The 21,399-nt window shown below is 41.8% G+C and overlaps 1 protein-coding gene and 1 long non-coding RNA gene across 10 annotated transcripts in view; one reads left to right on the top strand and one right to left on the bottom strand.

The window, feature by feature from the left end:
• The window catches only part of LOC136346526 (uncharacterized), a 159,838-nt gene extending 141,702 nt beyond the window's left edge, over positions 1-18,136 (top strand). The window contains exon 4 of the long non-coding RNA XR_010733315.1: positions 17,995-18,136. This is a non-coding gene — a long non-coding RNA (uncharacterized lncRNA). The remainder of the gene's footprint in view (positions 1-17,994) is intronic.
• The window catches only part of pros (prospero), a 174,002-nt gene that overhangs the window by 133,815 nt on the left and 18,788 nt on the right, over positions 1-21,399 (bottom strand). The gene's annotated exons all lie outside the window — the stretch shown is intronic.

Genomic DNA, 21,399 nt, shown 5'->3' with positions numbered 1-21,399 from the left:
TTTAGGGAACAATTAAAATCTCTAAACCTCCGAGGAGTTTCTTCGAAATGTTTTTCATAGAACCGACATTCGTTACAAGTGTTCTGATTCGATCCCATTTCGAGAGACACGGGTAGAAGAACGTTGTGCAACTCCCATTACTACCTGGCCAAATGGAAACGTTGTTATTGTTAAAGATCTGAATTTTCAAAAAAATGAACTTACGAGAAAATAGGTACCTACTTCAAAGTCTCGAATCGTCGAGAAATTTATGGAGAATATTACATGTCCAAAAAAGTTGAAAAAGGGCCGTACGGGTCAAGAAAATCTGTAGTACTATCAAATGTGTTTTGGAATGCACCCCGTATCCTCGGATGAAGTTCGAAATTATAAGTTAAACCTCTGCATTTGAAAGTTTAATTGATAATTAATGGACAATTAATTATAGAGAGAAGAGGAAAATTAGAACAATTGCCTGGAAAAATCTGTGCTTTCAGATATATTAAATGAATAAGGCAAACCTGGGAATATTGGGAGAACAATACATGATTTGCAGAAATTCGGGGAAAATAGGAATTCTTCAAATTCTCAAGATGACCGGAAATTCACAGAGAACTCCTCTATTTACAGAAATGTTTAGGTTTTCAAGGCAAAACTTCCAAACTTTTTTTACATTCGACGAATATTCACCAGAGTGTGACCGACGAGTCATCCATCATCTTCCGCAACAACCACAACGAGATTCAGTTGGACCTTAAAAAACACGGAAGATAATATAGTGTCGAAACTGAAGTGCAGACAAGGATTTGCTAACTAAAAGTCATGGATACATGGAGAAGGGAATAAGTGGAAATAGTGAACGAGCAGACTTTCATCGATTCTAACAGCAACCTACAAAGATTTGCATCGGGAAACAACTGGAGGTTAATGAATATGGATGAATGGATGAACTTATCGTGTAAAAACCGAAATGAATGCACGGGATTACATTTTTATTTTGCCCGTGGAAATGCTTACTGATGAAGTTTCGTATGACTGATTGAAGCGTTATAACTGGTCATATGTCCATTGCTACCCCCTTTCATATCCAGACTGGCACAGTTTAAGTTTTTCAGACATCATAGTTCCCACCAATCTGCAGGAGGTGCGTGCTGGGCAGAGTGAGCGGTTCTGACGATTCTCCTTCACTTTTGGCCTAAGCGACGTCTTATGCTCAACGACGAGAAAACGTTCGATGGTCCATCTCCAACAGATGGAAGAAACTTACAAAATGCCGATAAACGCGGACTTGCAGTGAAAAAAGAAATTTTGTAAAATTTTTAGGTATGATATTATATGATGCCATGTCCGGGCAAAGGCACATTGATCATGGAGCTTCGAAAATTAATAAGGTTTTTTACTATAGGAACGAGCGGAGGAAATAACCAATGGAATGCCTGTGAGGGATAGCTTCGGGGGTATATTTAAAAAACTCGGATTATTAAAGGCACCGGCCATATATGTACGTAAATTTAGGATTTTTATTGTTTTTGTGTCTTTTTTTTTTTATAAGGCTTTATTTAGCGAACTCGCCCTAGTTACTAATTAAAGAAACAAGACATTAAACTGCAATTTTCCATGACACAGACTATCAATATGTGAACATTGTCCATTTTCTATGTGCATTAAATTGCAAAATAGGCTGTCAGTATGCTTAAAAGCAATGTCAAATATCAACCACATTAATAAAGCCGTGTATAGTCGTTTGATTGATACTAAACAATACGATTCAAGAGTATTTTTTCCGTTCCGTTTCCATCTCGTTTCTTTCCGTTCAACTTGACATCTCTTCTCTCGTGCTACGTGTCTGCACGTGCTACCTTCCAAATTTACATCCTGACGTTACATCACCATTTGTCGCTATAACGAAATTTCTGCGACGAAGATCGTCATCATCGTCGTCGTCATCATCATCGTTATCGTCGCACCTATCTTCGTGCCCTTCGAGGTTCCAGCACTTTGCCAATTTAACGAAACGACTGTTGCGCGAGAGTCTGGTGGAAGATTAAGACTTCCGTTCGACGTAAATCTCATTCGATCTGAAAATCTAAAACGGAAATTTACAGGAACGGACTGCCGCATAAATATCCCGCAAAACGTGAAGCTGCAATTATAATTTCACGAAGAAAAGCCGATAAATCCCTCCTTCCGCTGAATACCGAAAGGGAAAAAAACCATCCCATCAAATGACAATACACTTCGAATGGGGTAGAGCGACGGCCATTCATTTGTAAAATCCAGAGCTGCCTCTTAAGAGAGAATAATGGGCGATAATTCGCTCTAAGATAGAATAGAGCCATTAATACCGGGCGATTCTCTTATTAATCTCGTTCATCCGGAAAAGTGGTTTTGTCAGGGCGATATAAATCTCTTCTTCTACTTATTGGATAACGACGGCCTCTAGTGGCTTCGTTAATCAAGAACGTGGATCTGAACAAAGAATTTTATTGCGGAAATTGGAATTTGCTGATTGTACCTGAAATACTTGTTGAGCTTGTTCTGAATAACACGGATTTACTTCGATTAGTTTGAAAGGTCGTTAAATAAAAACGCAAAAAAAACAAAAAAACTACTACCTTACAAAAAGAGGACTTTTTTTAAGGCCTCCGCTGATAAAGTTCAACCTTTTTAATCATAGGTGAATCCCTTTCTCTGTGCCTATCAAACCAATTTCGTTAAAGCCCTCTGCCTATGCTACCTGACCTAGGCGTAATGGCGATTTATTGGTAAATTTGCTTTTAAATGGTTCTATCCCACCTCTAAAATCCGGTCGTATATATTTTTTGGATCGAACGATTCACTCGTAGGCAGTTTCGGAATACAAATCACAATCTGATGGCCGGGGATCTACCTGGATTAGGCCACCCAGTGTTCGGGCACGAACCATCGATAACGCCCCGAACTTCGGCTGTGGTGTGAGGTAATAATCGTGGTTTTTCCTTGAAGGGTTTAAAATGGCGGAGAGCGCAAACGGTGTCCTTTGTAGGGCGGTCAAGGGCCCCGCAAGACGGGGAAACGGGTAGGTTGGGGGAAAGGTGAAGAATAGTCGATGAAGATTTTCGGGAAAAACCGAACGTTCGCGTTTGAACAGAAAATTTAGTGAAGTTAAAAAATTATGAAGAGTGAATGTCGTTCGCAGTTAGCTTTGTGACTCTTAGCGTCCCCCATAACATGGAAAAGGGGGAAAATAAACATCCGCTTCATCAGGCGTATTGAACATAGTTACGAAATGGAAATTTATAGATAGCAAATGCAATTGGACATGAATAACCACGGAATGAAGCAGATAATCGAAGAAATTAAGGAAAAAATTTGATTTGGACTTGAGATGCGAGCCACCCGTCCCCATTTGCTCCCACTCTAATTCTCCCGTTAAAATTCTTGAAATTTTCGGACGTTCATAACAACGAAACGGACGTACTTTGCCCCATCACGTGTCCCAGCTACGGAATGAAAACCGTTTATTGGCCAGTTTGCGTGCAAAAAAAAAACGCAACTTTATCCGTTAAAATCCTTATTATGTAACCAGTTGAGAAATGCATAGTTTTGTGCAACGACTCGGGCCTCTACGCAATAGGCGAAGCGAAGGTACCAGCTATGATTGCGTAAGGAGTCGTCAGATTCTACCAGTTTAATATAAGAAAATAGCTTTTCGTGTATCAATTAGGAAATGCACGGTTTTGTGCAACGAGTCGGATTTCTGCGGGCTAAGCCAGGCGATGTCTCGCACCATGACACGAGTCGCATAAAACGGCAATTTGACGAATTTCACACGTGATCATTTTCTGATTCTGCCGTGAACGGTGCCGGAACGACGAGGAATCGACTCGAATCTCGGCATATTTAACATGTCCCCCGCACCCCCGGCCATCGTCGTCGCGGGTCGCCATTGTCGGTCGAGCCCTCGACCGAAGGTACCTGCCTCCGTTGCGCAACTAGGTACGAAAAGAAACCCATTCTGGCACCGCATTTGTCAAAATCAGAAAAATTAACCCCGAATCCGGCACTAATGCCATCTCTCTATAGAAATGTTCAGCCGTAGCTCCATAGCTCGGCACAAAAGCCTCATCTATCTGAAAACCGACAGAGACAAAAGTGGAAATAAGCGTTCAATGAAATTTTATTGGATCGAAACACCGGAAAGCCTCCGTTCACAAACGGTCAATAATAATTACCGTAACCATACGGGAGATCAGCTGAAACAACGGGCAACGGCCAAACCGGACGTGTATTCGAAAAACTTTCCCGACCAAAAAAAAAACCAAAAAAAAAACAAAAGCAAAGGCAATACGTCACCGGGGCGGGTGGCACGTGAACGTTATATGCATGCATGTTTGTTCAGAGTTTTAAAAACGCGCATTCCAAAACAATAATACTCAATCAATGAGCCAATAACCAAATGGGACCGGGGGTTTGGTAGGGGGAGACGTGACAACCCTGTTTACAAATGTAACGATTGATTCTTCAATGTTGTTTGAACCGCACTGATATATCCACGGTGTCCGGGAGTGTTGGTCAAGTTTGTGACGTCATGTATAGTGGTGACATCTTAAGGACGTTCCGTCGGACGTTTCGTCCAGTTACTTCAAGCATGCTCCAAAAAAGAGAGGTAGGTTGTGCGTTGTTTGGTGAAATTCGCATTTCGAGCACGCTTTTTGCTATTGATTTTCCTCTCTCCTCCGGGCAATGCGTACGGTGGAGGACACGCGGCGTCTCAAAAATTTGGGGCGGCGCAAAAGGCGGCTTTCTTTGTTTGCGATCGTCACGTGGCTTTATTGGCCATTGTTCCCCGTTTTCGTTCGAATCGCTATTACCGAATTCTGGCCGAAATTCGACCAGTCCACAGCATGCACCTGAATGATTTCTTCGGCGGTTGAGAGCACGCGAATGAGGGACGTGCACATTTGCCGATCAAGTGCAAGAAATGCCACTTCGATGGATGATATCGAAAGTTTTTGTACGGGGCGTAGCCGAGTCGAAAATCGATCGAGGCTACCAGAGAGATTTCGCACACGAGCCGCATCGGTGTTTTTCTGCCGCTGACGGTACTCTGGCACAGAAACTGAAATTTAACGGGGTCTTGGGCTCGAATGGTGACGGAATTATGCAGATGGTTGAGGAAATTGGGAAAAAGATTACGTTCATGGTGGTTTTTAAATGCGAGCAAAAGTCCACGTGTGGAATGATGGATGAAGACTTTCCCATTTTTGGACGGAGCGACTTCCCGCAGGTTCCCGAGTGCACATGCTTCACGACGTCGAACACTCTCAAGTCTCCAGATTTGTCTATCCGCTCTCACCGCGTTCTCTTTGCCGTTTTAGTGCAGATTATCCAATTTTCAACGACAACCTTCAGGGCCATTTCCCCGTTCGCTTCGCAATTCTTCGTTAAATATTGCTTGAATGTGCGACTTGGCCGGTATTGCCGTCGCCCTCGGGGACCTGGCCCACGGTCGAAACATACGCATCCCAATGAAGGTAATAAACACTATCGCGATCTCGGTAGCTCTAGAGAGTCTTCCTTCTTTCCGCAAAAGCCCTGCGTTCTCGTGCCCTCATCTCCAATAGAGCCTCCAGGGCGCGAGGGAAGCCTTTACGAGCGTGCATGGACGACAGTTAAGAAAATGCTAAAAGAAAGTGTGGAAATGCTCTAATAAAGTAGTCGCAAGGGGCAAAGGGGACGGGATCGTTGTGTAAGCGCGACGTTTAAAAATAGATAGTTTAAGACGTGAACAACATGGAGATTCGAGACTCTATGAGGCCGACCCCGGCCTCGGCATGGATTGAATGGAGATCCGAAATAGAGACGCTCTTTTCTACTCTAGCACGAGGCTGTCGGAGACTTCTCCAGGCTTGGTGCGGGTGTTGATGCGTGAGACCGGGCCCCAATGGGAGCTACGACCCCGAGGCAACGGAAGCCCGAGTCTCGCCATCGGGTCACATTATCCTCAAAGATATTTCGTGTGAGCGCCGACGATTCGCCAACTTGAAATGTCCAATTCGCTTCGGATATTGGCGGGATCGGAATTGTCGAATGATTCCGCTGGATATGAAAATGTTTCGCGTTAACGCCTCTTTTTCAGTTATCTCACATTCAATTGCCTCAAAGGGAAATAAAACGAATACATGGATGATTTCCTTTGTGCCATTATCTAAGCTAGGAAACGCGTCAAAAGACCAAAATCTAATTCCAAGGGCCGAAAAGCGCGCCGTGGCCGGCATTGTTCTATTAAAATAACGCGGCCGACCGAAAAGTTAAATTAAAGCAAATTACTCTCGAAACTTAAAATTTTCATTTGTATTTTCTGTTGAAACCTCGGGCCGAGGCGGACCTAAATAAAACAAAAGCAGCCCTAAAATAAAGCGAGTTAAATAAATTCTAAATAATTTGCAGGAAACGTCGGCTAGGAAAACAATTCAGAGAAGTTTCTAAATAACAAAAGTTTGTCCATGCTCTGCCTGCCTCCTCTGCCTTCCATTACGATTGTTAATTTAAATTACGTGTTAGATTTATGGGGGGCAGGAGCCTGTTTTGGAAATTTTTGTTGCTGTGCGGAGAAAAATTAACGCATACACAGCGGGAAATTACGGCCATAAACAATAATTCTTTTATCTTTTTTTGGGAAACTATCCGGAGCTCTTCATTCAGAATAGCGCGTCAATCTTGGGAATCGGCCGGCGACACGTGACCGATGCCGAAAAGCAGCAGAGGAGGAGGCCCGAAACCCATCGGCCTTCGCAATTCAAAATGCCGGACTTCGCGGACGCACGTCTTAACCCTCACCCCTGGTACCATGCCATTCAAACGTCAGCGTCATTACTCAACTTTTATTTTTCTCCATTTCCCTGCAGCCATTTTCGTATAGGCGCATACGACACCAGAAACTATGCAGGGCAATTTTCCAGTCTTTATCACTAATTAGGCCTATTTTGCTCCCGCTCTTTTAATTACCTAATTTATTTCGCTTTTCAAATTGTCTTTGTGAAAGTGTGCGTGTAGATAAAACGAACGAACGACCATCCAGTAGCGCCACAATTTAAAAAGAGCCGGGGGCCCGCGCATGCCCCCTTTGCCGCCATTTTCGGGCCCAAAAATTGATTTTTTACTGCCCTTCCCGAACTTGCGATCCTTTGCAAAAACCGTCACGTTGTCCTGATAACAGGTTTCATAATGACCCCGTCATTTATTATTCAAATCTCGTTATTTATGACCTCGCATTGAGCCAGACTTCATATAACGTCCGCAGGCCGACGCAGTTGTAGATTTTTCCGCAAATTTGCTTATTGTTTTACGGGCATGAAAGGGCCCGCGGCCCGCAAAAACAATCGCCTAGTTGGTTGATGGATAGTTCGTTGCAAAATTGTCTCTCTATTCATCAGAGTTCACCGGTACTGATAAAAGACCATTTTTTTTCTCTCCATGTAATAGTTCTACGTCAGTGTCATTTCATTTCACCTATCTATGTCTTGCAATTGAATCGAAGCCTGCATGGATTGAAATGGGCTTTTCATAGCTATTTGAATTGCGCTTTAGCTCTAATGTATAGGTGCGTTACAATCGCGCAGTTTTTGTCCAAATCCTGAAAGGACAACATGTACGGTGTCAAACGTAACGTCCGAAGTCTTCTTGGTCCATTACGACTGCATTCTGAGAGCGCCAGTGAAATAGAAAAGTCCTTATAAGGACACTGGCGCTCTGCGCATGTTCCGAAGCCTCACTTGGTGGCAGTGTACAGCGAATGATGGTACGTTTTACTTGGAGCATCGAAAAGAGAACATTTCCGTGGCGCCTGAGGCAAGTTCCCGTATGAAGCGCAGCTGAGCACTAGCTGCGCACTAGCTGCGCTCACGCGTAGAATCGAAAGATGGAGTTTGGATGTCGAGCTATTCTTTCCGTAGTTTCGGTTGTCACATTCTGAAGACTAAAAGCAATGCAGCATTTCAGTTCCAGGGCTTCGCATAGACGCATTGGTTAATTCCCTGCGAGGAGCGATTTTCGATATTCTGCCATTTCTAAATAATACACTGACGCAAAAAAATAAAATAAATAAATATGCTCGCAGTTTTTGCATGGGAGTTTGGAATTCAGAAGTGCAATTTATGTTCAATCGGAGAAGTTTAGAACGCTACTCGAATAAATCAATTAGAATTTAGCAACTTTTTACGACTGTCAGAATATTGTATTATTGCCGATATCGAAAGACCCTCTATCTCTCTATTATTACTTTCATTTCCTACTTGTCCTCGGCTTTTATCGACATCCAAAATGGCCCGGCGGTCATCAGCCATCAGAAACGATATAATAGTCAGTGCCGTAATGAAGGATAGTGGCGCAAAATGTAGTTTTTTGTAATAGTTCGTCAGAGATTAAGCGTGAATTGACCCGACCGCTTGGCACGAAATACTCTCCCGTAACAGGTACCAGCTGACCATAACCGTCCAGTCTTAAGCACTTTTTTTTAAATACGTACGGCAAAGGATCAGACGTGGAATGATAGGGCAACAATCAAACAGCAGTTGCGCCGTGGTGACGGTGTTCAATTTACAGTAGAATTGACTCCGATTTGAGATACACATAAGTAATAGTATACAGGGTGTAACTTGAGCGATGTCATTAATTTTAAGAGGCGGTTCCTCGTCATATTTTATGAAAAAATGTGTTCATATAACATTTTACAACAAAATGTTATATGAACATTTTTTCATAAAATATGACGAGGAACCGCCTCTTAAAATTAATGACATCGCTCAAGTTACACTCTGCATAGTGTTAGAGGAAGAATATGGTCTGAAACTCGTGAGGAACAGTATGTCATGGACGGTATCACTCACGATCGCATACGAAAAGTTTAAGTTTAGTCGTGTCTAATATTATCTATTCTATACTTTTCATATAATACATGCCCTACTGGTCTAAAACATTGAAAATAGTCGAGTTTTTCATGTCAGTGTCGGTGTCTAACGCGACGCGCTTTATTATAATTTTTGCACGTTGCATGCCCGTGCCAGCGAATGCGAAGTAAAAATAACAGTATACAAAAATCCTATTTCGTACGCAATTATTTTGAGAGGACACATAGAGAGGTACCTTTAAATTTTAGTTTCATGACGTGCGATATCAAAATTGTAGAAAAAATAGCAAACAATTTCCAGCCGCGGCATTTTTCCCTTTTACCACGCGAACCCTGAACGATTTTGACTTTGGATGGAGCTCCGGTCGATCTCAGATTTAGTTAAAACATCGAATGAGTAGTATCTCTCAAGCGTAAGTTTTACTCGAAGGACGCGTTCAATTGAGAGAACGTGCAAATTGACTCCTTTCCATGAAAAGTATTGAGAGTCCCTCTTTTAAAGATATTTTTGAAATTTGCCGAGCCCAGGGCCAGTTTCCTTGAATACGTACTTAAGCAGCTCAAATTCGTTTCGCCACAAAATGGCACAATCCGTTTGCGATTCCGCCCATATAAATCCTTTCCACATCGGACTTATTCGATTGGGGGACAACAAAAATCGTTAAAACCAATATTAACCTTCAAAATTTCATGTTTGGGCCACGCTAAGCGTTTCTGTTACAGCTAGATATGTCAATTCCGCCGATGTAATTTTTGGCACCGAACCACTCCGGGAATGAAAGACGGTTTCTATTACTGCCAATTTTATTTTTAGCATCATGCACAAATGCCCCCTAATGGCCAAGAACAATCGAAATTTACATTTGTGGCGATACGACCAACTATGTAAATATCTGAAATATAAATATTTGAAATTTAAAATATTTTAAATGCACATTTGAGCGCAGCTCCGAAAGAATCTTCGAGCAGCGCGTGCTGCTGTCCACGTTATTAGACCTGCTGGTTTACGGGCGATTTTACAGGTCAAACTTAAACTGAAGGGATTTTGAATTATTGGAATGAATGCAAAATGGCTGTTACTTAATTAGGGTCCTGCGGTCAAGCTGCGGGCTGTATCCTTACGTTACTTGCCATCGCTAAATCTACAGGCTGCTTAGAATATTTGAACTTTTTTAAGTTACGCCAATCTCATGTACGCGAGTCTGCATAGAACCCCCGAACTCGTTCCTCCATTCGACAAAGCGATTTTGAGCTTTACGACAAACTTTCCGCCCAATTCAAAAAACGCGATATACGAGGTCGAAATGTTGCGGAGATGCCGCGCAGCTGAAGGATTTCTTTCGTGTGAAGTAGTCCCCGTACATGAACTTTTAACGGGGATTTCTGCAGTGGTACCAAGAAACAGTGTACCCAGATAACGAACCGATTTGACACGATATTCGCTAAACGAAAGCGGAAATTCGTCCCCCTTCCGTCAATTCTCACAACGGTAGTTATGAATGAAATTAAAAGGCGAAAAATCAGTTTTTTTTTGACACATCTACATGCGTCCACGTTGCCAGAAGTTGACCGTCGTCGTCCCAACGGACGCTGAGTAGAAAAATCCCAGGACCAACGGGTTATTCAATGGGTCTCATTGTCCGTTTGAAACAGATAAGCTTAAAAAATAAAGGCGAATCTTCAACCCTTGCGAAATTATTATGCAACTGCCCAGCACGTGTTCGAACAAAAAAAAATCACCGTTACTGGACCAGTAACGTAGGCAAACTGGTTTCTGCCAAACCAGATAGATAATCGTGAAGCGGCATTTAATATTCGTACAATTGGCAAACCAACCCCTTTTTCTCATCGTCGTCTACCGGGTGTGCGAAAATCCAACCCTTCTAATTCCGTTAAAAGGAGAAGGGCCACCGCCTGAAAGGGAAAAAGCAAAAACAGGTAACAATATACGGCTGATTGCAAAAAACTTGTTTGTGCGGTTTTCCGTATATGAGGCCCTACTTTGCGTCACAAGGCCACGTGCCTAAATAAGAGAACGCAGCTGAGAATCCCCCGTTTAGCTGGATCTTTTTAATTTGCACTTTGGCGCTAACGTAATTTCGGCGCAGATGAGCCGTGCCCAGAAAAATTGTATACTTTTTACCCATTAAACTAAATCTTTTATTATTCGTAAAACCGGAAAAAAAACATCCAAAGGATTTATAATTTTTTGCGGCGATGAATGGAGGAGCCCTTCGAACGGAGAGATGTGCGTTAGGAGCCAGAGAGAGAGAAAGAGAGAGAGAGAGAGTCTGAATTAGACACAACCTCTGAGGATGGCACTTGCGACAAAAACCAAATCAAAGTGAAAGGATCGGAGGCCCAGCTCCACTCCTACTATCCCACAAATTGAAATCACGCAACAGAGATATCGTCAGCGTTGAGCAAGAGAAGGGCTAGCTCTAGTTCAAACGAAGACGTTGATGGATCGAAAGGACGCGTGGTTAGGGGGATCTCAAGAAATCTAACAAGACAAAGAAAAATCGTACTGATAAACAATTAAAAAAAAAACTGTCAACATACAAAAAATAAATGCCATTGGGGCACAATCGACGCGGGAGGAACACGACGACACCGACAAAGACGAAGATGACGTGTTGCCAGGCACGTTCAGACAGTCTTCAGCGTTGCGCCGAATCGAAAATTTGACGAACAAAACTGACATTTGGTGAACGACTGGTACCACTTTGCACCGGACGATTGGTCCATTCTTTGTTTAAACGAACAACATATCGAAAATGTAGAAGACCGGCAAGCTTATGTATAGACGTGAACATAATGTATAAAGGTGTTTGACAGGGTCTGACACAGTGGTTTACTGCAGAAATTCGAACGTCCAAATACCTACTTCACATTGTCAAAAACCTACTTAAAAACAGGCAACTACACCAATGAATTGAGGACGAGCCGTCTCTTGGTGTTTTGCCGAACAAGGGCTTCCTCGAAGATTCTGCTTGCATCCTTCCTTCATACTGTATACTGCCCTGCTACATACAACGACGACGGATGGGACGAGAAAGGTGTAGACAGAAAAGTACGTACAGTAATGTGACGATATTGCCCTTATTGTACGTGATAAAGGGACTGAGAAAGTGATGGAAAGACTTCCGACAGTGGTGTCCCGCACGACGATATGGTTTTATAGTTGGAGACCAACACCAAATGCTACTAAAATCCAAATTCTGATCTCAAAACCGAATTAAATTAGAATTAACAACGGAGAGCCACAGAACTAAACTGCTAAAAAAAGGGACATAAAGTACTTGGGAGTAACGGGCAAGATGAAAAAACAGTCACCGCATCTGGACCATTCTGGACCCTTTTTACCTTACAAGACAGATAGGCAATCCCACCTCCTTTTCCCTTCGGCCATTCCACGTTTCCACATGATTTTTTTTGTATGCTACGAATGCTTATCTATGTACACACGTTAACGTATTATATATATTTATATATTTAAACGGTAGTATATAATATACGTGTATCGGTACAATTGGCTGACCGACCCCCTTTTCTGATCGTCGTCTACCGGGTGTGCGAAAATCCAACCCTTCTAATTCCGTTAAAAGGAGAAGGGCTGTCGCCCGAAAGGGTAAAAGCAAAAACAGGTAACAATATGCGGCTGATTGCGAAAAACTTGTTTGTGCGGTTTTGCGTGCATGAGGCCCTACTTTGAGCCGAAAGTTCTCGTGCTTTAATAAAAGAATTCAATTTGGAATCCCCGTTTAACTGGATCTTTTTAAACTACAATGCGTGTCTAGATTAGAGTCGGTTTTCACCTCAATTTTGTGCAAGCGAGTTGTGCAGGAGAAGTTAAATTTTAATCTTTTTACGTGGAACTTCGATCATTTGACGCCCCCTCGAGAGGCTGAACGAACATTGAGACGATCCGTGGCGCCGGGGGCGCATATCATTTAACCAAAAATTTCGATTTCGGACTCGAAAATTCCAAGCGTCGTTTGAGGACCGAAGCGAAGTGCTGGAAATTTCCATGGATTCCAAGCTGTTTGCCGCGATCTGTTGTGCGCTTGGAAGTCCGGAAAGGTCCCAAATCGAACAAGAAGCCCGGAGGTTTAGGAAGAAACGGTCAGCGGTCAGTCGCAGAAATGTTCCGTTAAGATGAAATGGGGTGTAACCCGAAAATGACGCCCTGTAAATTTTCGCAATCAGTTGGTATGGCGAACGCAGTGGATTATGGAAAATTCCAAGCTTGAGGTGGAGATCTCAGAAGTAGAAAGTTGCAGAGGGAAAAATGCAATAAAAATCACTCTTTATCGATCTGTACCTCGGAAACGAAGCGTTTGCAGATATCTCTGTTAATATAATCTTGTTGCCTTAAAATTAAGCAAAGATTGACGAGCTCTAAGCCTTTGGTGATATACTTAATTAACGCCCTGCAGACTGGATGGATCAATTAATTATTGACAACAGGACGATGTCTTCAGGGCCGGGACGCTGGACGCCCTTTTAATTTTGAACCCCATCACTTGATTTCTTGCTACAACTGGTCGTAGTCATTTCTTCGTTTTTTCAAATTTTACGTTAAAATGGAAAGATGCCAAAGATTTAGGTCCGGATCGATTGCATGTGCCGAAAAATTCCGGGAATTTTCGTAGCTTCACAAAAAAGAATTTTTTAAGTTCGTCTTTAATGTACGAAAGTTTTTCAGGTTCCCCGTCAATTTTATAAATTGTAGTGACGCCCCATTTATTGTTTTAACAAATTTGAATTTGCTCTCATAGATGCCTGAGGGCTTTAAGAAAAAATCGCCACATTTTCACACATTTCGCGTGTCTTCCCTTGCGATTCTTCTATAAGCTGCACGTTTCATCGCTTGTTGCCGTTTTCAATTGCTGTTAAAGTTGAACGGATGACGTACCTCAGTGCTTGGCCCAGAAGCAATAACTCGATTTGGCGATATTTTCTTAATTCGATGCGGCCTATGGAGAGACCCGCAACGAGTCTTCGCACATCGAGATACCTAGAGTTTAGAAATACCCCCGGGCGTCTTATGGTCATTTTCAATCAAAAGTGCCCCTCCCTCCCCCAAATTTCGATATATCCCTTACCATCCTTTACGTTAATAAAATTAAAATTTTTTTTAAATGGGACGATTTCCTCGTTGGTGAATTGTTGACCATAATCGTTGGTCAATTTCGTTTTTTTTTTGTTATTCGGCGTCGGTGGTCAGGATTAACCTGGACCTATCATTTCCACTTATTTTGCCTTAATAAATGAACAAAGTTAGGACAGGCCGACCCAACCGCTCCCGTTTATGAACAAACGTTAAATACATTTTAGCAAAAATAAGCAAGTTCAATTAATTATTACTTGTTCGTTGGCAGGGCCTGGAGAAAAGTTTTACTAACGGGTGTGGTTGAAAGAATAACTTATGCGAAGTGAAAATGGCCGACGAGAGCGAGTCGTTAAAAACAGTGGGAGGAGTCACCCCCGTGGGCCTAAGCCGCAAAAGTTGTGCGGCACAGCTCTAAAACTTCGGCCCTTAGAAGGGGAAGTCACCCCTCATTCAAATCCGAGCTTTATCTCGCCTAACTTTAGGGGAAGTTTTCGCCCCGTATCGTGCCGGGCCGAAAGCTATCTCCTGTATAATTAACTTGCTTTCATGCCATTTTAGTTCTTATTCCAGAAATGCGTAGGGCGATCGCCCCCGGGCCCGAAAAGACGCCTTCATGCGTATAGATTATGTAAGTTTACAGTGAGGGTGGGGTGGCGGCGGGCGTGCTGCCTCAAACCACAAGACGAAGATATATGGCGTTTTTAATTTGCTAAATTGTGTGTCGGGATATTCCTGACACGAAAATTTATCTGGGGCTTACAGAAAAAAACCCTTAAAGTAAACCTATTTTTCGCGGAGGGATCAGCCACAAACAGAAACGATCCATTTATTTCCATTTTATCTCTCCTTTTTTTGCGTTCGCAGGCAGAGTTAATGAGTTTTTCCCCTTCGTGACAGTGAAGTGTTCCGATACTTGCTTTTTTTAGTTCGTTTAATTACTACCACGACTTATGTCAAACTAAACTGATAAACAATAAAACTTATTCATCAAGTTTAACTCCGTTTCATTGAAAACTAGTTCTTTTCCAATTTTTTTGGAAATACCGCCGCACCCCCCCAGTGGACGGTTGAAGCGGTGGAGCTGTACATTACCCTCAGTTCAAACTAACTGAGAATGACGTTCAACCTTTACTAAGGGCTCGGACGAAAACCGTTGACGACGTTTCGGTAACAAATCTCCATCTTCAAACCCAGAAAAAAAGAAAAACGAAACATTGCCAAAGTGTGTGGAATGTTAGCAAGTGAAATATATGAAACGCTGCAAATTGTTTGTTTCAGTCGCTGGAACGACGTTCGGCCCAGTGTCATCGCTGATAAATGACTTCTTTAACATGAGTCACATCATCATTTCCATTTGTTAATAGAGTGATTTGAAGCAAGTTATTGGTGTTTGATCTAAGTACGTAATTGAAAATGTCTTATTCCAAGGTTCATTATCATTTCATCATCATCATATTATTGGCGATTACTCTGCTAAGTATTATTAGTTAATGTTTAATTTATTTTTATGTGTCGAGGTTGATCTCTCGTTCCAGCACACGTAACCAGGTATTAATCACGCTTGCTGACCAAGAGGCGACACGTTTATTCAACAAACTATATGCATTTTCTTTAATTTCACATTGCTTTCATGATGGTTCCATTCTGCAGTGGTAGTGGTGGCACTAATATGGAACGAGGCCGACTAGTGTTCCCTTTCGTTCTGTGGCCACAACTGCTAGCCCATATCAAAGGTCGAATATTTGACCTTTGACATGCTCTATTTTTAATGCAATTTTGGTAATATTAGAAATTGAGAATATCATGCGTCAGTCAAATATACGTTAGCGCAGGCGCAAAGGGACGTTAAAGAGAGCGGAACCGTTTCCTAGTGTCTTCATTTGAGGATCCATTAGAAAAAGTGAAAGCTGCTTAATGAAGACACGTCTGAAGGGCTTAAGAATACATTATTCCACGTGAATTGGTATTCCAGGGAGAAGAAGAAGCAAACCGTCCGCTTGAGCTCCTAAAAAGGACTACATAATGATGAGTCCCTCAGTGACAGAATCGAATATTCTCGGGTTTTCTCAAGAACTGGCTAGGGTGGGAACTCAGGGTGGCGCAAGCTGAAATGCCAGCAAGCGGTTTCTGTGATCTGCGGCTTCTATACAATTCCCACATTTCATAAACCGTTCCTATCTTCATTTCCAATTTTTAGGCAAAAAAAGTTATTTTAGTAAATTTAACGTATTTTTCTCGGTAATTTTTCGGAAAAATGATGCAAAAAAAAAGAGGTTCACATTTTACCAGCAATCGCCCCCTCCTAGGGCCAAATCCTGGCTGAAAAAACACTAGTGTCGGTATAAAAATATTCCGGTGAGATCGAATGAAATATCAAAATGAACAGAGATTCAGCGGAAAAAGCAGGCCTTGATGTGACCAATTTAAAATTTACGAGTCATTCACACACACACATACAGTACAGTTGCTGTTGGTACAGTTACCGTGATATTAGTACAGCTACTGTATTAATTATGATTACATCCACGCTTCCTGTACCTGTATGCGTCGTTTGATGGTGTTTTTATAAAATGAAATTTCTATGCCTCCACTCTTGCTCTATGAAGTAAGAATGCGATGAATTAAACATTCGAGGGCGACAGTCGTAAAGGAAAAATATCACAAGTACGTATTCTAGCGTTTCACTATGGTGAATGACAATTACATCGTCGGTCACCATGCTGCACCAATTGCACTAGTGCAAGCGACCTCCGTCGTGCGCAACCAACATAACAAATTGACGATGAAATTGATTTCTCACGGATATGACCTGGAGGTTGTGCCATGTTAAATATTAGTACTATATCTACAGTATCTAAATAGAATCGTCAAACGCGCCTTTTAAAACGTTCTGTATCGATTAATGTTGGTCCCACATGGGTCGTTTGAATAAATGTTTGTCCCGCGCCACGTCAGAAAATACCCATTTCCGAACATGAAGCCGATTGCAGAACGAATTCGTTCCGTCACTCGTTACGGAATACTATTCCATAACAGGAAATAGTTCGTCGCAGCCATGATGTTTTAGTTAGTTTTCATTATTTCTACTTACTCTATTTGATGGTCATTGATTAATCGATTTCAGCCCGAATGGAATATATTACGTAAATAATATTCAAACACATTTTTCAATGTTTTCCACAGAGAGAGTAGGTGAAAATAAAATAGTATATATATATATATATATATCCTCGAACGGGATTTTCATTGTTGATTCGAGAGTCTCGACAACATCGACTCGATGAACAATAATATCCCCCGATAATAATGAAAAATTTCTCATGTCACAGGATAATATACTATTTTGGTACATTAATTGATATTCATAGCTAGTTCCTCGAAGCATATACGGGTTGGGTGTGGATATAATAATGTAAAGAACTTCTGATTTCTCTATAAAGTAACGTTAATACGTAGGGATAATTTTCTCCTCCACGTGGTCGCTAAGCTCGCAAATGGCCATTTTAACTTGTCAAAAACAAGGATATACTCAATAACAAACTCCTTTAAACTGAGTATCTACCTCATCAATATTTATTGGATATTTTCCATCAATATAGCCGGTATACTCTAATCTAGACTCAACAAAGTTAACGACACAACGGGGTCCATTTGCATGTGTCGCTCACGCAAACTAAGTCATTTTTAATCCGGATATTAAAAAACTTTTCTTATTAGAATTAATGGCGAAATTTGCATAAGACCAACTTTTGCAAAGCCGAGGGTGCAGTTTTCCATATATTAAACAAAAAAACCGAATGAGATTCTTGATTAATTTTCGTGTACTCAATTTCCGGGCCTCGCACTTAGAACGACGAGATTTTCAGTTTTCCATGAATATTTTTGTCTTCATTATATTATGTAGTCACGAAATATCTTTCAAATTATATTTACATTTAATTTTAATGTAATTTTAATGCATTCAATTTAGGACCGAACTACCCTGAACTAAAAACGTTTTTTGTTGCAGGTGGAGGATTAAAACATGGAAGAGCGACTAAGGACTTTCCACGTTTAAACGAATTATCATTTAAGTTTTTGTAATCTTATCCGATGCGATTTTCCCATGTGCTGATGGTTTATGTACATAAACGGTTGATCGCCCTAGAGAATTTGTGTTCTTTTATTGACCCTATCAGCAGTAGCGGGCACCCCGATCGTCCAGGTCCAACCGGAGGGCCTCGGTCAACTAGGTCCGCAAGGAGGACGCTAGCGTCCATGTCCGAGAGGAAGATCCTCACCCTTTATGAATCCTGAGTACCCCAATTGAGGTCCTGAAACATTGGAAAAGCCTCCAGTTTACGGCGCATTCAAAAACGCAAAAATGGGTACTTCTGTGATAGTTATAGTCGACTGAGGTCATTCTCGGCACTAAACGGCTCTCAGAGAAGAGGAAATTCCAAAGTTTCGATCAGTTATGCGGGGTCCAAAAACCCTTCGTGAAGCCTCTAGGCCTCGCGAGAAGTACCTGGTGCCTCAAGTAGTCGCTTCGCGGGTTGGTCAACAATATTTCCTCCCTGTCCACCTGCGAGCTAAGCTTGGAACTTGGAGCTTATTGTGAGCATTGCAGGACCCCTGCTATAAAGCGTTCACCATATTACTCTAGTTACCATACCGTAAGGTGAAAAAAAGTCGGGATAATTGAGATTCTTTGTCACACAGACGTGTCATCAGCAATTCTTAATCTTCAGCACCTAATGGAGTTCTGTAGATATCTCAAATTGTAGTTCTACTTTAATTAGGATTTTATCGCTGGCTTCTCTACAAAAATATTGTTATCCTTACTTTCTTGATTTTTCCAATTTTAGGAGGTTCTAGAAAATGCCAGAAGATGAGAGGCAGGTTATAGACCTTGATTTAGTTAATCTCCACTTTTTTCATTATTCCGGTCTTTATCTGCTTTCCTCTGGCTGATAGACTACCACCAGTTCCCAGTATTTCGTGTTCGACATGGTTTTTTTTCTTCTACCTTTTGATCTACGTAACATTTTTTCTCTTCTTTTTTACGCGGCTTCCGTTTTTCTTCCTTTTGGAAGGGACATCTACCCTTGTTCTCCTCTGAGCTGTCCGAATTCTTGCTTCTGATCATACTGGCGCTATACCATACGAGCAACCAACCACCAGGTGCTTCTCGCTGACGTAGACGCACAGTGTCCGCACGACGGTATTTTCCTTCTGGAGGCTGTTAGCTTGCTGACGTCTTACCTCACAAATAGATCTCAAAGGGCGAGAGCGAGTCATGTCGATTTCAGAATCCGCACGTGTGCGGCACACTGCTACCTTCAGCTCGGCAGAAATTTCAGTTACAGGAACATTTTAACATGCTGCAGTTACCACAAAATTCGTTAAAAATTATTGTACGCGGACGTAAACCGGACAAGATCTAGAATTTTAGCGTTAACGCAGAACATATTTTTAATTTAAGAACAGAACCGTACCCGTTGCGCGTAAGCGTAACCGTTAACCGTTCATCCGTCAAGGCCAGTGATGTTTGTCGGGTCAAATGAAGGTCAGTCTCATTGTCAAATCTGAATTTTGATTTTAACATAACATTTTCACTTTCATTCGGACACATATTATTGTTGGTTTAAAAATGCGTATGTACAGACGCAAAGCTTGTATTGCCGCCTCAGGCAACACGAAGGCGTTTGGTCCGCTTGAGATGTGTGCCGTTGATGTGCTTTGGCAGGATTCAGTTAGTATACGGGGGGTTGATTTGCGGCTGAAGTTTATTATATAAAAAAAGCCTGGAGCTAAGGTCTCACTGTGGCCCCTGCTCAGCAGAGAGGCCGCATAGCCGCGCAAGGGAAAATACAGTTGTCGTGCGGGTGTAGTTGCTGAGGACTGAGCAGCTCAGGCCCATCTTGGCCGGATGAAATCTACCGATATCCAAATGTAACATTCATGTGATTTAAGGCAGAAAATTTTTGAAAGGGCTGATACACATCCTGCGTGATTTGGTTCGGGTTTCTGGTCCTCGACGCGCTAGAAGCAAAGCAATTTTGGAAAAGGGCGGCAGCTTTAGTTGCAGCACCAGTATGTTATTCAGAAAATGACTCAGGTGAATCTCGTGATGGAAAATGTTATAACTCTCCTTAACTCCAGTCCTGTGTAGGAAAACTATTCCAATCCTACGCTTGTCTATGAGATGTGGTTGGTATGTGCAGAATTGCTCGTGGAAAGAAGGAAAATACGAAATTTGATTTCAAATTTTGCCCATCAATTATCTATTTCTATGAGGAAAATATTAATCTTAAATGAGAGAAACGAACAAACAACGAACGTGAAAACGAATCAATAACGAATTAAAAACCAGAAATCTACCTTTCCGAGCCGATAAAACAGAAACTCAGTTGTCACTCCTTTTAATGTAACTACAGTTTGGAGAGATTCGTCCCCTGGTCGATAAAGTGACATGCAGCATCCCTTTAACAGAGGGCGCACGCAGCACTGGAAACGAGATCGCAGGGTGAATTCTGTTTCAAGGTCTCTTATTCATAATGAAAAATATGAAACCGGCTAAGGAACGAGTATCAGTTTGTGCGCTTTCTCTGATCTTATTAACAGACCAACGACGATGTTCAACTTGTTATCGACCTTAACGTGACAAATAGACCACGTCCTTGGAAAGTTGCTGTGAATATCTAAATGGAGAATAAAAAATTTCCGAGAGAAACGAGACGAAACCTTTTAACGACATTTCAACGTGAAACTTTAATAACCTCTTGAAATGAAAGGGCCCTTAATTACGTCCATTCCATGTAACTGCGATAAGGTTTACTATGCCAAACATCCATTCTATTTAGTTTGAAAATCTCCCTTGGTCCAGCGAAGGGTCGTCAAAAGATGTTGGTCTATTTCGCCGCAGAGAGCATTAGCAATAAAACAGAATGGTCGTCGCTAATGTCGGATACCATTCCAGACTCCAGACTCCATTCGGTCCCGGAGTCGCAATTAGACGAACTGTAAGAACTATTCAAACATTCGTAGTTTTAGGTTAATATGTTTAACACAACGTTTACTGCAAAGTAGAGATGAGAATGTTACAATTATTCTTCGACTACGTACATTCAAAAAGTTAACATTTGCTTTCCTTGTTTAATAGCCACGCCTCAACAATAGCTACAGCTCACGTGGCTTATTTGTGGCTTAAACGCGATAAGTGTTAAGTTTGAATACTTATTGGCTTTTTGAGATTTCCCGTTTGCCCATCTCTACCGTGATATATTTAAATAATTGATATAATTGGGGCTGCATCCAGACTTTAACGGCCGACACGGATCTGGATATCAAAGTTTCGGAAAGTTCTCGTCGGTTGCACTGGCAGTGCAGCACGTGAAATTGGACTCGCGATTTTAATTGGCGAGTAATTCGC

This window comes from Euwallacea fornicatus, chromosome 2 (assembly GCF_040115645.1).
Source record: "Euwallacea fornicatus isolate EFF26 chromosome 2, ASM4011564v1, whole genome shotgun sequence".
Lineage (NCBI taxonomy): Eukaryota > Metazoa > Arthropoda > Insecta > Coleoptera > Curculionidae > Euwallacea > Euwallacea fornicatus.
Note: the sequence above shows the minus strand (reverse complement) of the source record. Positions and strands in the feature narration are given on the sequence as shown.